Raw genomic sequence first — 13,803 nt, forward strand, 5'->3', positions numbered from 1 at the left:
GAGGCGCATAGCGTAGTCATCCCATAGAGATGGAGAAACAAAGACTTACGCACGAGATATATACCAAAGGACGGCATTCACCGATAGAGCTAGTTGAGTGCATGCATTTTCCGGCGCGTGAACGCTTCCGCCGTTCGTTTTACATCGGGGTAACGCGTAGGAACTGTGATAGTACTTGTTGAAGGCACGAACGAATAAATTATCCTGCGATCACTACGAGACCTGCGACAACCGTTTCGTGCTCCTTCGAATTTCGAGATCACATCGGCCACAGCTCAAATGCGCAACCGGTTGTTTTTACAAGTGTCAGCTAGAGAACGGGCAATCGCACGACACTCGCCTTTGCTCCAAATGTGTCGCGGCAGCTGAGCAACAAATGTCATCAAGCCCAACCCTGCAATGTCCGCAATTTCAGCTACTAAGCAAGTGCAAAAAACGAAACTTGAATGCTCACAATGCGCGCGCGAACGAGGCGCGAACCATAGTGTCTGAGTTCGAGAGTAGCTATTTCAAAAAGCAAAAAACAAACAATAATGTGACGTCACATCCGGCAAAGGAGAGTTGTTCTCTTTTCTCACCTTCTCTCAGCTCACGCATGCGCAGCGACATCGGAGCCCTCGGGGGCGACGTTCAGGTCCTTACGACGGCCGCCCGGTGCCTATACCGGATGGATAGATGGATGGATGGATGAGGCTGAACCCTTTAAATCGGGCGGTGGCATACGCCACCTAGCCATGGCTATTAACATAATTTGTACTTTGTGGTGGGTGGGTGAAATTTCACCCCTGCCTTAATTTTATCCACCAATCAGATAACCTCTGTTTGGTTATTTCTACCCGCTTAAAGTCTATTTTGCCTTCACTGTCCCTTCACCGAACAGGTTATAAAAGCGCCACCTGTGGCCACCGGTTGAACGAAAGTGGGCGCAAGCGGCTCCCATAGAAGCCGGATATCTGTGCAGGTCTGGAGTTCCAGTAGGTCTTGATCGAGCGCACCCCTGCCGGGTGAGAAGGTGTCTCGGCGCCCGCGCTCTCTCTGTTGTCAACAACAGGGCGCTTGCTAGGGGTGGCGGTTTGCAAAGTCGGAGGGAAACGCCGCGCTAGCCGCGCACACGCAGGCATTCGTAACCTGCGCAGCCGTATTGGTGTCGTAGCTGCTGCAGCTGTGCCCGTACTGCACGCTGCACTACACACAGCGGTAAGTACCAGCATTTCGTCCTTGCCAGGAGTACGCCTAGACCCTTTACATGGCGGGGCCCTGTGGTGTTACGCAGTACTGGCGACGTTGACAGCAGGAACGCATTTCAGTTGTGAAGCATAGCTGGCTGATCGGTGTAGCACTCAGCTGTGGCGGTGAAGGCCGTCCCATGCAGTTACCATTAGGCTAGAGTTAATGTGACGATGTGACGTTAATATCATTTCGAAACTCGCGTTCAACTTTTTCGATCGAGCGCATTTGACGCTTGTTTGTGCAGTGCTGTTAGCACAGACGGCTACGTTCACGAAGAACAGCGTGTTTTCTGAAAAATACATGCGCTGTATTGCCTCGTTACATTTTTCATTACGTACGCGATGTTTAGCTTGCAGTAACGACTATGGTCCGCGCTCCACGTTTTAAAATGTCTGCCTATGCGATTGTCTCGTTGCCTGTAGGCCGTAGATGTTGACAGGATATTTGGCGCAGTGCACTGATTACAACTTCGTGAGCATTAACTAAGATGACGACACATACATAAACATGTGGACGGGGTACAACACTGCCGTGTATTCGTACGGATGGTCTCATTTGTGCTAGTTGGCTGATCATCAGTGCAAGCAAGCCGCCGTGGTGGTGTAGTGGCTAAAATCCCGGCCGTGTTTCGATGGGGGTGAAATGCGAAAACGCCCGTGTACCGTGCATTGGTGCACGTTAAAGAACCCCATCTGGTCAAAATTAATGCGGCGTGCCTCGCAATCATATTGTGGTTTAGGCACGTAAAACCCCAGACTTTTATGTATGCAAGCTATTTGCGGCAACAGTATGCACACCCCTGCATCGAACTCGGCCGCCACCTGAAATCCACAGCGCTTGATTTGAGAAATAGAGGCTTGGTATGGAGTTAAATGTAGCTCCTGTTTTGACCCATTTACCTTGCTAAATTTGGAAAATCGTTAAAGATTAGATTAGACCAGGACTGTGTTGTGATGGTAGTGCTGTAAAGGATTTCTTCCAGTGACAACCTGTGGCCAGATGTGTCAAAGAGCCTTGGCTCATGTCATTATTTATGTATGAATATTCGAGAAAGAACTGTGTTAGGTTTTGTGATCTCTAACTGACACTTTGTTGGCTGTACACAGTGTGGTACAAAATGATGCTCTCACCCTGCAGCAGCATGGCCACTCTGTTTCAAAAATGCTGCTCATGTGAGGGAGCAGGATAAACAGGAGCGACACATCGTGGAGTTCGATGTGCTAGGAGGGGGGCAGGCAGTCTGAAAATGGCCAAGCACGGTTCCCTGCTCTATTGCTGCTAGATATGTTGTCTCAGTGCTCCAGCACCTGGTTGGAGTGTATATCTTAAGAACTTTAAAGATTCTCTTTTGTGTCACTCTTTTATCTTGGCACCTTTTGTGCAACCCTTTGCATGCAGAAATGCCATACCATGCCAGCATAATAGTGCAGTTTTTCCGCAAGAGATACTTTGGCCATAGGATAAATAGGCTGATTTCATGATGAGTTTCACTTGTTGCCGCAAGGCATGTAGTCCTTGGCGGGCTTAAGGGCAACTATCGCGACAGGCATGTGGTGTTTGTACCATGACAGCAGTTCTTGAAATCAAAAAGCAGGGGGCTGACCATAAAAAGGTTCTACCATAGGAGTTGGGTTAACCCTTTAAGGCTCTTGCAGGACCTGTTTGTTCCTGGTCGAAATGGTTCTTGCTTTTGATAAACTTGTCTCGTCGAATGTATTTTGTAGCTGTTAGCTGTGGAAAATCAGTTCTGCAGAAGCCCGCAAGGTTGAGGAAAGTACATGAAAAGTGTCGTCCACCTGAATTGTAGATACAATTCAGGTGGATGACATTTCTCCCTTTCAAACTGTTAGCCGTGCTTTTCATGAACTTAGCTTGTGGAACAGTTTTGCAGTAACTATTATATGTACGTGGTACACAAGTGGTGGAGAGCACAGGCGAACGAGTCTACTCCCTTGGCCTTGGGAATGTGGAAGCTTGGTGATGAGAGCTGCAATATGACATGAGTACAGCATGATCCCCAGACTGTGTCATAATGATAAAGTGAAAGATAGTAGCGCTGACCTTATGTGTGATTATCATCATCATGTAAACACACTGAAGCAAGCTAGCTCCTGAAAGGGAAAAGAACAGGAAGGAGAGCCCTGTGATTAAAAAGAATTGTAGTACAGCTTTGCAAGCATCTCATCGAGTTGAAGCATGGCCTTTCGGAAATAAGAAATCACTGAGGGGGGGCAGTTTGAGCTTAAATAATGGGCTGTAACTTGCTCAACAGTGCACAGTGACAACTGTTCATGAAGTGAACGTGGCAGTGAAGAAAGCGATTCTGGTGATAACAGCGAACGAGATTCATCAGACAATGTGTTGAGCTGTAATGAGTGCTGCCTAAAGAGTGGAAGGAACATCAGTAAAGAGAAAAGGGTGTGCTCTGAAAGGCCATGTGTGCAGTCCCAAGCCTCAAGCACTATCACACAAATTAAAGGTTGTGTTTGATGTGCAGCAATTTGGAGCAATATCATTCAGGAATGAATAAAGTCACAGACTGTAATTAGTTTGTGACTTGCCAATAGAAATCATGGTGTTTGTAATAGGGCCAATAAAGCTTGTTTTACTGCAGTTACAACATTCCTGGGACATTTTCTAAGCTATGGAAGGCATAGTTTGTATTGCTAGGAGCTCCAAAACTCGAGGGTCATTTTATCGCCATTTTTTGCACAGTAGCTGGGCTTATTAAAGAGATGCCTTGACCTTCCTCTTAATGTTGCCTTGAGCCTGAGTACATCAGGAAAGCAACAGCGGAGACATTCTGATTGCAGATTCATAGATGCTTGTGCACGTGCGTAGCGCAAATGAGCCTTCAGCTAATAAGCCACAAAGGTTTCCACATATTAACTTGCTGCATGACTCAGTGGTTGGGTTGGACACATTTTGATGAAGGCATGGTTGTGGTGTTACAGTGCCTCCTCTGCATGCCTTCTGTCTAAAATGAACCCAACCAAGGAGGTGAAAGACATGGCAGAGCGTGCTACGTCTAGGGTTATGACGAATGCCCATTCGTGACCAGTGTTGCTCTGTCACAGTTCTGACATGTCATGGTCCCCATCAATTTTATAGATTGCACAGTCTCATCAAGGCCATTCATTGTCACTGGTATGTTGAGGACAGTGGCGTAGCCAGAAATCTTTTTCGGGGGGGGGGGCTCACCTTGCAGCGCGGCATCCTCATAGAATTTGTCGAGGGATCAAATACATGAATCATAACTGCATTGCCATTACCAATGTCATTGTATATTAGATGCTGCAAACGAATGATTAAACGCTACGCACTGTCAAGTAAAATTTGTCTTTTTTCATAAAACAATATATTCGTATGTCCCAAAAATTGTGGCAGAAATAATTGATATCAATGCTTCCACGTTATTTTTTTGTCTATTTAATAAGTAATGAAAATATCACACGAACTTTAGAACTATATCAATTCGAAACCAGCAAAGCAGGACATGCAGCTGATATTAAATACGTAAAGGCAATGAGGACAAGTTGAGGACAATCATTTTGATGAATCTTTGTCATTCAAGAACCTTGTTTACATTTTTGGACACGTGCAACGGCCAGGAAAAAATAACCTAGATGACGCTGTCCTTCGTTGCAATCGATTGCGCAGGGGCAGCTGTTGCCCGTTGTGTATTGTAATTACACTGAGATTATTGTCGCAACAGTGAGTACATATGAAAAGCTGGAGTTTTGCAAAATATACATTACAAATGCGAAGATAGAATGGAATATACAAATGCGAAGATAAAACTTGATAAAGGTCAAAAAAGTGCCGCTGGAAACAAAGCTCACTGCTGGTATATATACCAAAAACCTCGCAACAAGATATTTAAATATACGTATAAGTCTCCAATAAATCTACGTATTTAGGCAAACGTCACTGTATATAATGTGTCAAAGAAGACAAATATACATGTTGCGCAGTCACAGACATTAAACTTTAAGCATAGAAAGACACACGATCCAGGCAAGAAGAAAGCTACGATCTCAGAAATCGTGATATGTATTTGGGCCATGCGGCGGTTGCGACAGCACCATATGGGTAGAATAATAGAGGAATAATGCAGAAATCAGTACGAAAATGTGTAATTTAACTGCGTGCAGAGCGGCAACCGATATCCTGCGCACAAAATTAAAGGAGGGTATTGCTTCGGTTCAAAAAAGAAGTAAAAGCAGGTAGTTATAAAGGAAAGAAAAGGCTAAACAAAAGCCACAGATGATGCGGCAAGTTGAACTACCCTATATGCGAGTGTGTTTGTTGGGAAACGCTGCGTGGGCCGGGCTTTCAATGAGCAAGGTCGGTCAAAATTGGTTATTGATGTCCTAGTAATTTTGATCATAATGCTAACTGTTAGAATAAACGGCGAAAATTTCTGCAGTTGTAAAAGCTAATGAACAGTCATACGTTTTCATAATTACGAGTTTATGTACCTGAAGGAGCAGAGCTTTTTACTTGCATTGATTTTTGCTGCTTCGCTATCTAAAGGACAATTACTTCACTCGGCGGGGAAGTTTAACGAAGCGGTCACTAACTTCGGACACGTTGATGCCGACGTCTCTGTTGGCGTATAGAAGCGCCAGCCTAACCATGCGTTCTTCAGACATTGTAGAGCGCAAGTAGTTTTTTAGTAATCTCATGTTAAAAAATATTCTCTCTTCGCTGGCAGTGGTCACTGGAAGGGTGACTAGAATCTGTAGCAGTTTGTAAACATTTACATAGAACCCGCCGTCGCAATGAGAGAGGGCATCTATTCCGGTGCTACTAAATACACTCCTTTGATGTCGTTGCCATCCTTGTTTAGGTACCTTGCACAAACAGTAAGCTGTTCTATTCCAGCAATATCCGTCGTTTCGTCAGCAAGTAGGGAGCAGCAGCCGGCAGCGTTTACTCTCGCATCTAGGCTTTCTTTGATAAATTCACCACAAATTTTTATAATTTGGTTTTGTACATCTGGGCTTAAATACGAGGCATTACTGGGACAACTTTCCAAATGATTCTTCAGATATGTATCTCCACAATCAGCTCGCATGCGAAGAAGCGCTTTGAAAATACCAGTATTTCCAGCCGGGGCTTTGCTTTAATCCTAAGGACCACTGTCCCTATGGCCACGGAGAGCCAGACTTTGCCGCCCGCAAAAAAGAACTGTCTTAATAATAGGCCGCAGCTTTCTTCTGTTTTCTCTTATTTTACTTTGCCTGCCCTGGTCCAGCTGATCGATCACATTGGGCGCGCTTCCTGAAAATGTTTGGAGAAATTTATCAGCTGCCAGCTGACAGTCACGGTGATATTTAGTATTTTCGTGTATGGAAGATTGTGAGCGCGTGCTTCCGTCTCTGGAACGGTGTGAATACGCAGGCTCCAGTGCGCGCTTGTTGGCCCAAGTTTATAAGAAAATAAAACCCGTAATGTTCCAGAGTTGAAAATCTGAAGCACGGCTTTCGAAATGTCATGCAGTGCACTTTTCACGTCAAAAGTTTATGAGAATTTCATACCCACAAAGTTCGGAATTGAAATATATGCGCTCCGTATATTCCACGACCGCTGCGAGATGCCGCGACGCGCCCGCTCGCTATCGAAAAGCCCTTAAAACTTTGTGCTTGGATTTGGCTCCTTGCGTTATGGGACTTCAGGTGCTTGGGCGTTGCCACGAAATCCAGCCCGAGTTGGCAATGTTCGTGCCAAAATGTATTTTCGAGTGTGAAAAATACATTGTAGATAAAATCCAGAATGATTCTCGGCGCCGGTGGTTGTTTTGGTCGACGGTGCATGCCAGCACGAAAAAATTTCGGGGGGGGGGGGGGGGCTGAAGCCCCATCAGCCCCCCCCCCCCCCCTCCCTGGCTACGCGCCTGGTTGAGGATGCTGTGTAGCTGCTGATAGCGCCACAAACAGGGTCCTGCTTTATTGCTATTCCAAACCTATATTTACAAAGCTTGCTCTCTCATGCATGCTTCAATGGACTGTGAACATTTCTAAACTGCGGTGGAAAACAACCCATAGAATGCATCCTTCACAGTTCGGGGAATGACAAAACTTTCCACAGGCAGACGTTAGCACTGCATAAAGAGTCGCTGTCAACCAGCACATGCCACGTAATGGCACGGTAGGTGGTGCCACCTAGCACATTAATCTTTGTTTTGTTTGTTTTTGAAGCTGTTATTGCGACCGAAAGCATTATGTACCAGTTTTTATGGCTTTTTGAAAAAGCTATTAACCTCGCAGAGTTTTTATGGCTTTTTGAAAAAGCTATTAACCTCGCAGAGTTTAAAATTAAAATGAAATTATGGGATTTTACGTGCCAAAACCACAATCTGATTATGAGGCACGCGTAGTGGGGGACTCCGGAATAATTTCGACCACCTGGGGAGATTATACTTTAGGAAAATGTTGAGATTGTTAGGGGCAAGAGGCAGATTTTAAAGTGTGTGGGGCAGTTATGAGTTAAATGAAAATTGATAAGCCCTTGTTTTCGGCCAGTTTAGAAGCGTTAAAAGGTTATGCCACTTTCATGGGACAACCAAAAACATCAGAGATTTTATATTTACAGGAAATGCAGGCCACTATATCTGTACTGGACATTTCAAAAGGGTTCTTATCTGGGCTTGTTCGCTTACGAACGTTATGGCGAAACAGGGGAGACGATGGGACGCGTGTGAAATACGACAGGACAATAAACTTGTCCTCTTTTTCACACGTTCCATCGTCTGCACTATTACGCCATAAGAAAGTTTCAAGTATGTAGGTTTATTAAGTGCTTTCATAATAATTACTGAATACTTGACTTGGGAAATTGTGTGCCCAATACGAGGCATATAGCTGCTTTTTCCCGTTCTTCTCGGTGAAATATGCGACGCACTGTGTTTCAGGCGCGTAGCCAGGGGGGCGGGGCTGATTGGGCTTCAGCCCCCCCCCCCCGAAATTTTTTCGTGCTGACATGCACCGCCGACCAAAACTACCACCGACGCTGGCAATCATTCTGGATTTTGTCTACAATGTCCTTTTCATGCTCGAAAAAACATTTCAGCATGAACATTGCGAACTCGGGCTGGATTTCATGTCAACGCCCTTGCACCTGGAGTCACGTAACGCAAGGAGCCCCATCCGAGCACAAACTTTCAACGGCTTTTCGATAGCGAGCGGGCGCGTTGCGGCATCTTGCAGCGGCCGCGGAATATACGGAGCGCATGGATTTCAATTACGAAACTTTATGGGTATATTCTCATAAATTTTTGACGCGAAAGGTGCGCTGACATTTCCAAAGGCATGCTTTAAAAGATTTTCAAATATGCTCTTGCCAGCCCCCTCCAAACTTACCTGGGAGACCTTACTTATAGGACTGCCGCTGATCTCAGGGAACAACTGAAAATCGTCACTTGGGCCGAGAGAGTCGCCCCCAACAGGGGCCACCCTGAGACCCCACCATGATTTTCAATAAAGATGTTGTAACCACCTCAATTCTAGAACTTTATGGGGTTAATGTTCTTATAAACTTGGACCAACATGCGTGCACTGGAACGCTCGTGTCCAAGCCGTTCTATAAATGGAAGCGCGCGCTCGCAATTTCCCACACACACGAAAATACTAAATATCACCGTGACTGTCAGCTAGCAGCTGATAATTTTCTCTAAACATTTTCAGGAAGCGTGCCCAATGTGAATGATCAGCTGGACCAGGGCAGGCAAACTAAAATATGAGAAAACAGAAGAAAGTGAATGGCCTATTAATGAGGATTTTTTTCTTCTTGCGTGCGACAAGGTCTGGCTTTCCGTGGCTACAGGGACAGGGGCCCTATGGATTTAAGCAATGCCCCTGCTGAAAATACAGGCATTTTCAGAGTGCTTCTTCGCATGCGAGCTGATTGTGGAGATACATATCTGAAGAACCATTTGGAAAGTTGCCCCAGTACTGCCTCGTATTTAAGCCCAGACGCACAAAACCAAATTATAGAAATTTGTGATGACATCAAAGAAAGCTTAGATTCAAAAGCAGGCTGCTTCTCCATACTTCCTGACGAAACGACGGACATCGCTGGAATCGAACAGCCTACTGTTTCTGCAAGGTACCTAAACAAGTATGCCAACGACATCGAGGGAGTGTTTTAGGTTTTAGCACCGGAATAGATGCCCATCTCTCACTGCGACAGCAGGTTCTATGTAAATGTGTAAATACTGCTGCAGCTTCTAGTCACCCTTCCAGTGACCACTGCCAGCGCAGAGAGAATATTTTTTTAACAAGAGTTTACTAAAAAACTACTTGCGCTCTACAATGTCTGTGGAACGCGTGGTTAGGCTGGCGCTTCTATACACCCACAGAGACGTCGGCATCAACGTGTCCGAAGTCATTGACCACTGCGCTCAACTTTCCCGCCGAGAGAAGTTTGTCGTTTAGATAGCGAAGCAGCAAAATAGAAATTTTACTTGCAGCAATGCAAGTAAAAAGCACTGTTCCTTCAGGTCCATAAGTTCTTAATTATGAAAACGTGTGACCGCTCATTAGCTTTTAAAACCGCAGAAATTTTCGCCGTTTATTTTAGCAGTTAGCATCATGATCACAATTATCACGCGAATACAAAAATTACGAGGATACCAATAAACAATTTTGACCGACCTTGCTCATTGAAAGCCCGGCCCACGCGGCGTTCGCCAAAAACACTCGGATATTGGGTAGTTCAACTTACCGCATCCTCTGTGGCCTTCGTTTGTCCTTTTCTTTCCTTTTCAGCTACCTGCTTTTATTTCTTTTTTGAAACGAAGGAATACCCTCCTTTAATTTTGGGTGCAGAATAATTGTTGGCGTTGTGCAGGCAGTTAAATTACACCTTTTCGTACTGATTTATTCATTATTCCTCTATTATTCTACCAACATGGCACTGTCGCGACCGCTTCATGGCCCAAGTTCATATCACGATTTCTGCGATCATAGTTATGTTCTTGCCAGGATCATCTGTCTTTCTGTGCGCAAAGTTTACTATCTGTTACTGGTAGTATGAACATGTTTATTTGTCGTATTTGACGCATTATATACACTGACGTTTGCTTAAATACGTAGATTTATTGGAGACTCATACGTATTTTTAAATATCTTATTGCGAGGTTTTGTGTATACAAGCAGTGAACTTTGTTTCTAGCGACTCTTTTTTCGCCCTTTAGCGAGTTGTATCTTCGCTATTGTATATTCCATTCTATCTTCGCATTTCTAATATATACTTTGCAGAACTCCCACTTTTAACACGAAAGTGTTTTATGCCGGGGTCCACCAAGACTTCACTGACGTATTTCCGTCACGGAAATACGTCAGCTTACAATGTACACGAACATAATACAAAGAAAGAAACCAGAAGAAAAAGTTCCACAAACATGCAAAATTTGGAAATCGAACCCACGACCTCTCGGTCCGCGACGATAGATCGCCGAGCGTTTAACCCATTGCGCCACAAACGCATTTGCAGAGAGCTACACAGACGCGCCTTATATATCTAACACTCCTCCGTGTACCCGCGCTCTTGCTCGGGGCGGTGCCGCCGCCTACGAGCAGAAAAGAGAAGTACTGCATTATGACACTAACGCGCACCGACAGTGAACGCTTCGGTGGTCTCAGCACTACGACGCCTCGATGCCAGCATTCGAAGGGACGCTGGCATCAAGAAGCACTACCAACGCCACCTAGGTGGCGTTCACCGTACTCAGCACAGCGGAGCGTGGCCTCCGCAATTAGCTCTGAAAATGTTTCTGAAGTTGATCGCGAAGGCTGCAATTACGACGCGCTGTACGCGCTGATTTGACTCCGTGACGATTCAGTTACGTGCTTTGTCTTGCGCGTTGTATTAGTGTGTCAGTTACGTGCTTCGTCTTTCGCGTTGTGCTAGCGTGTGCAGCGTAGTGTACCTTCCATATGCACGACGGCTGCTCATGGTCATCGACGTTGGTAGTCGTGATGGAGGAGACGTGCCACCAGGCGTCAGCGTGGGTGCATCAACGCCTAAGGGCGCTTTAGCCACAAAACACCAATAGACATTATATATCAATGTGCAATAAACATTACACTACTTCTGTGAAGACACGTTTCACTTTCGTGTTCTATACCGATTCCTATATAAGAGGGATCAACCACATTTTTTTTATTTGTACTCACTGCTGCGAGTATTATCTCGGTGTAATTACAATACACGACGAATTACAGCTGCTCCTGCGCAATCGATTGCAACGAGGGATAGCGTCATTGAGGTTTCTTCCTGGCCGTTGCATATGTAGAAAAATGTAAACAAGGTTCTTGAATGACAAAGATTCATCAAAATATTTGTCCTCAACTTATTCATTTCATGGCCTTTACGTTTTTCATATAAGCTGCATGCACTGCTTTGCTGGTTTCGAACTGATATTGACCCTTTTCGCGGCAATCCCGTGGGCGCTGCCATATTTGATCACGTGGTGACGCGTCCATTGCTTGCCTCAACTGCCTCCGTTGCCTCCTTGTTTACAATGGAAGTGTATGACGCCGGTGCGGCTTAGAAAACCTCTGTTTTCGGAGATATCGCAGACGGTGACTAGGTGGACGACACGAAGCTTTGATCACAGATTCAGATAACATGCAAAAGCGCTTTTGGAGCTGATTAAGCTTTGTCCAAACGGCACAAGCAGCATATATGGTGCTTGTTCTAAAAGCGGGGCTAAATATATATTCCAAGCAATCCAAGCTTTTCGATTATGAATTCAGTCAGGATTAGTGTGTTTTGCTCTTTGTTCTTTATTCGGCAAATATTTTGAAGCAGTGGCTTGTCAGTTTCTGACTCAGTGAAGTTCCTCGGTGTGGCCACTATCCGATTATTTTCTGCCTAATCGCTCGCGGGTGTGCTCAGTTCCGAATCCGATAGATTTGTTCTTGCTGCGCACAAGGCTTGAAACGTAGCTGTTTTGTACATTGTAATACCTTGTAGCAAATATATATTACAGCTAGTAACTTGCTTACTCTTGTGGACCGTCACGAAACATTCAGCTTCGACCATTGGTGCGCCATAGGTGTAGTCCGTCATTTATTGTGTGTATACAGTGCGCATATATTCAAGTGTGCATCGATTCACTTATTCTTGATATGTCGGCGATAGAGTGGGCGTACGTTTTCCTGCCATTTGGACAGATGTGTATAGATAACGTGCGTGAAACTTACTATGACAGGAAGCGGCGCTACTCCCTTTGTCATTGTTTAACGAGTGGTACTCACTGTTGCCGACGTTCTGGGGATGAAGCCTTTTCTTTGAAGGCTAGCGATACAAGGCTGGCGGATGAGCAAATTTCTGTATCCTCGAGGAAAGCCGCACATCACGAAGTGCCGGTAACACGTTCGGACAGTTTCAGCAGCGGTCTGCGAACTTGGCCATACAGATTCATTCTATTCCTTAACATGTCACTCACTATTTTTGCAGCCACCTACTGCACACGTCTTCAATCCACATGATTCAATCTAGCATGATTGGAGCACAGTGTGTTGGCGAAAACTCAGTTGTATTTCCGACAGCTGATCGCACAGAAGCATGGTAGAATCGGTAATGGTTTCGTATTCGTGCGCGGTCGCTGAGGAGAGGTATGGCGCGCCGCCGTGAGCGCCATCTCGTTTCTCTAAAACAAACTGCTCCGCGAAAAGGGTCAATAGTTCTAACGTTCATGTGATGTTTTCTTTACTTATTAATTAGACAAAAAAAAAACACGGAAGCATTGATATCAGTTATTTCTGCCACAATTTTGGGGACATACGGATATATTCTGTTATGAAAACATACATATTTTAATGGACATTGCATAGCGTTCAATAATTCGTTTGCAGCATCTAATATACAATGAAATTGGCAATGCAGTTATTATTCATGCATTTGATCCCTCGACAAATTCTATAAGGAGGAGGCCGCGCTGCAACCTGAGCCCCCCCCCCGAACAAAATTTCTGGCTACGCCACTGCTGTGTCGTAGTAGGAAGCGTGTTGTGAGTGACGAAAGATACATGTCTAATCTGTGTAGGTTAGTTACAGCCTTTGTAGAGGGTTACTTATTCCAGTGCTCTATCACTAATAAACATGACGTCATTCTGTGAGTTATATGGTCTTTATGTTGTTGTTATCCATGCAACTACCGTTAGAATTGAGGCACTGTTAGCATCACACTTTATCGCCAATGTGGGAATTCTTACACATGCGCATGTTGAAGCAAGCTGTTGTACAATTGGCTCGTGTGAAGGGAGTCGGAAATGGGGAGGATGGTCACCGTTTAATCAGAGCTTGCATGTTGCTGTCTTTTGCTCCTGAAGGACTGCAACACTTTTAGTACACGGTGAGAAAATGCTCTCGATCTGTAGGCTTCACCAGATATTACCCATGCCAGCTCGCTCTCTCGTGCAGCTGTTGAGATGCTCTCTGTTGTGCCCAGCTTGTGACTGCGCATGGACACAAGTCGTTCTTCATAACCATGAGTTACTCCCGAGCGGCTCCATTCTTGTAACAATTGTCAGGCACTTTAGTCAGACGCCAACGTTGAACC

The 13,803-nt window shown here is 45.1% G+C and overlaps 1 protein-coding gene across 5 annotated transcripts in view; it reads left to right on the forward strand.

The window, feature by feature from the left end:
• The first annotated feature begins 1,014 nt into the window (after positions 1-1,014).
• Positions 1,015-13,803, forward strand: part of LOC119446851 (serine/arginine repetitive matrix protein 2) — a 186,606-nt gene continuing 173,817 nt past the window's right edge. For 4 of the 5 annotated variants that reach the window (XM_049664953.1, XM_049664951.1, XM_049664952.1 and 1 more), the window contains exon 1: positions 1,015-1,197. The gene's annotated coding sequence lies outside the window, so the exon portion shown is untranslated. The remainder of the gene's footprint in view (positions 1,198-13,803) is intronic. The other variant, XM_037711418.2, reaches the window with a different exon arrangement.

The sequence above is a fragment of the Dermacentor silvarum genome, chromosome 3 (genome assembly GCF_013339745.2).
Source record: "Dermacentor silvarum isolate Dsil-2018 chromosome 3, BIME_Dsil_1.4, whole genome shotgun sequence".
NCBI lineage: Eukaryota > Metazoa > Arthropoda > Arachnida > Ixodida > Ixodidae > Dermacentor > Dermacentor silvarum.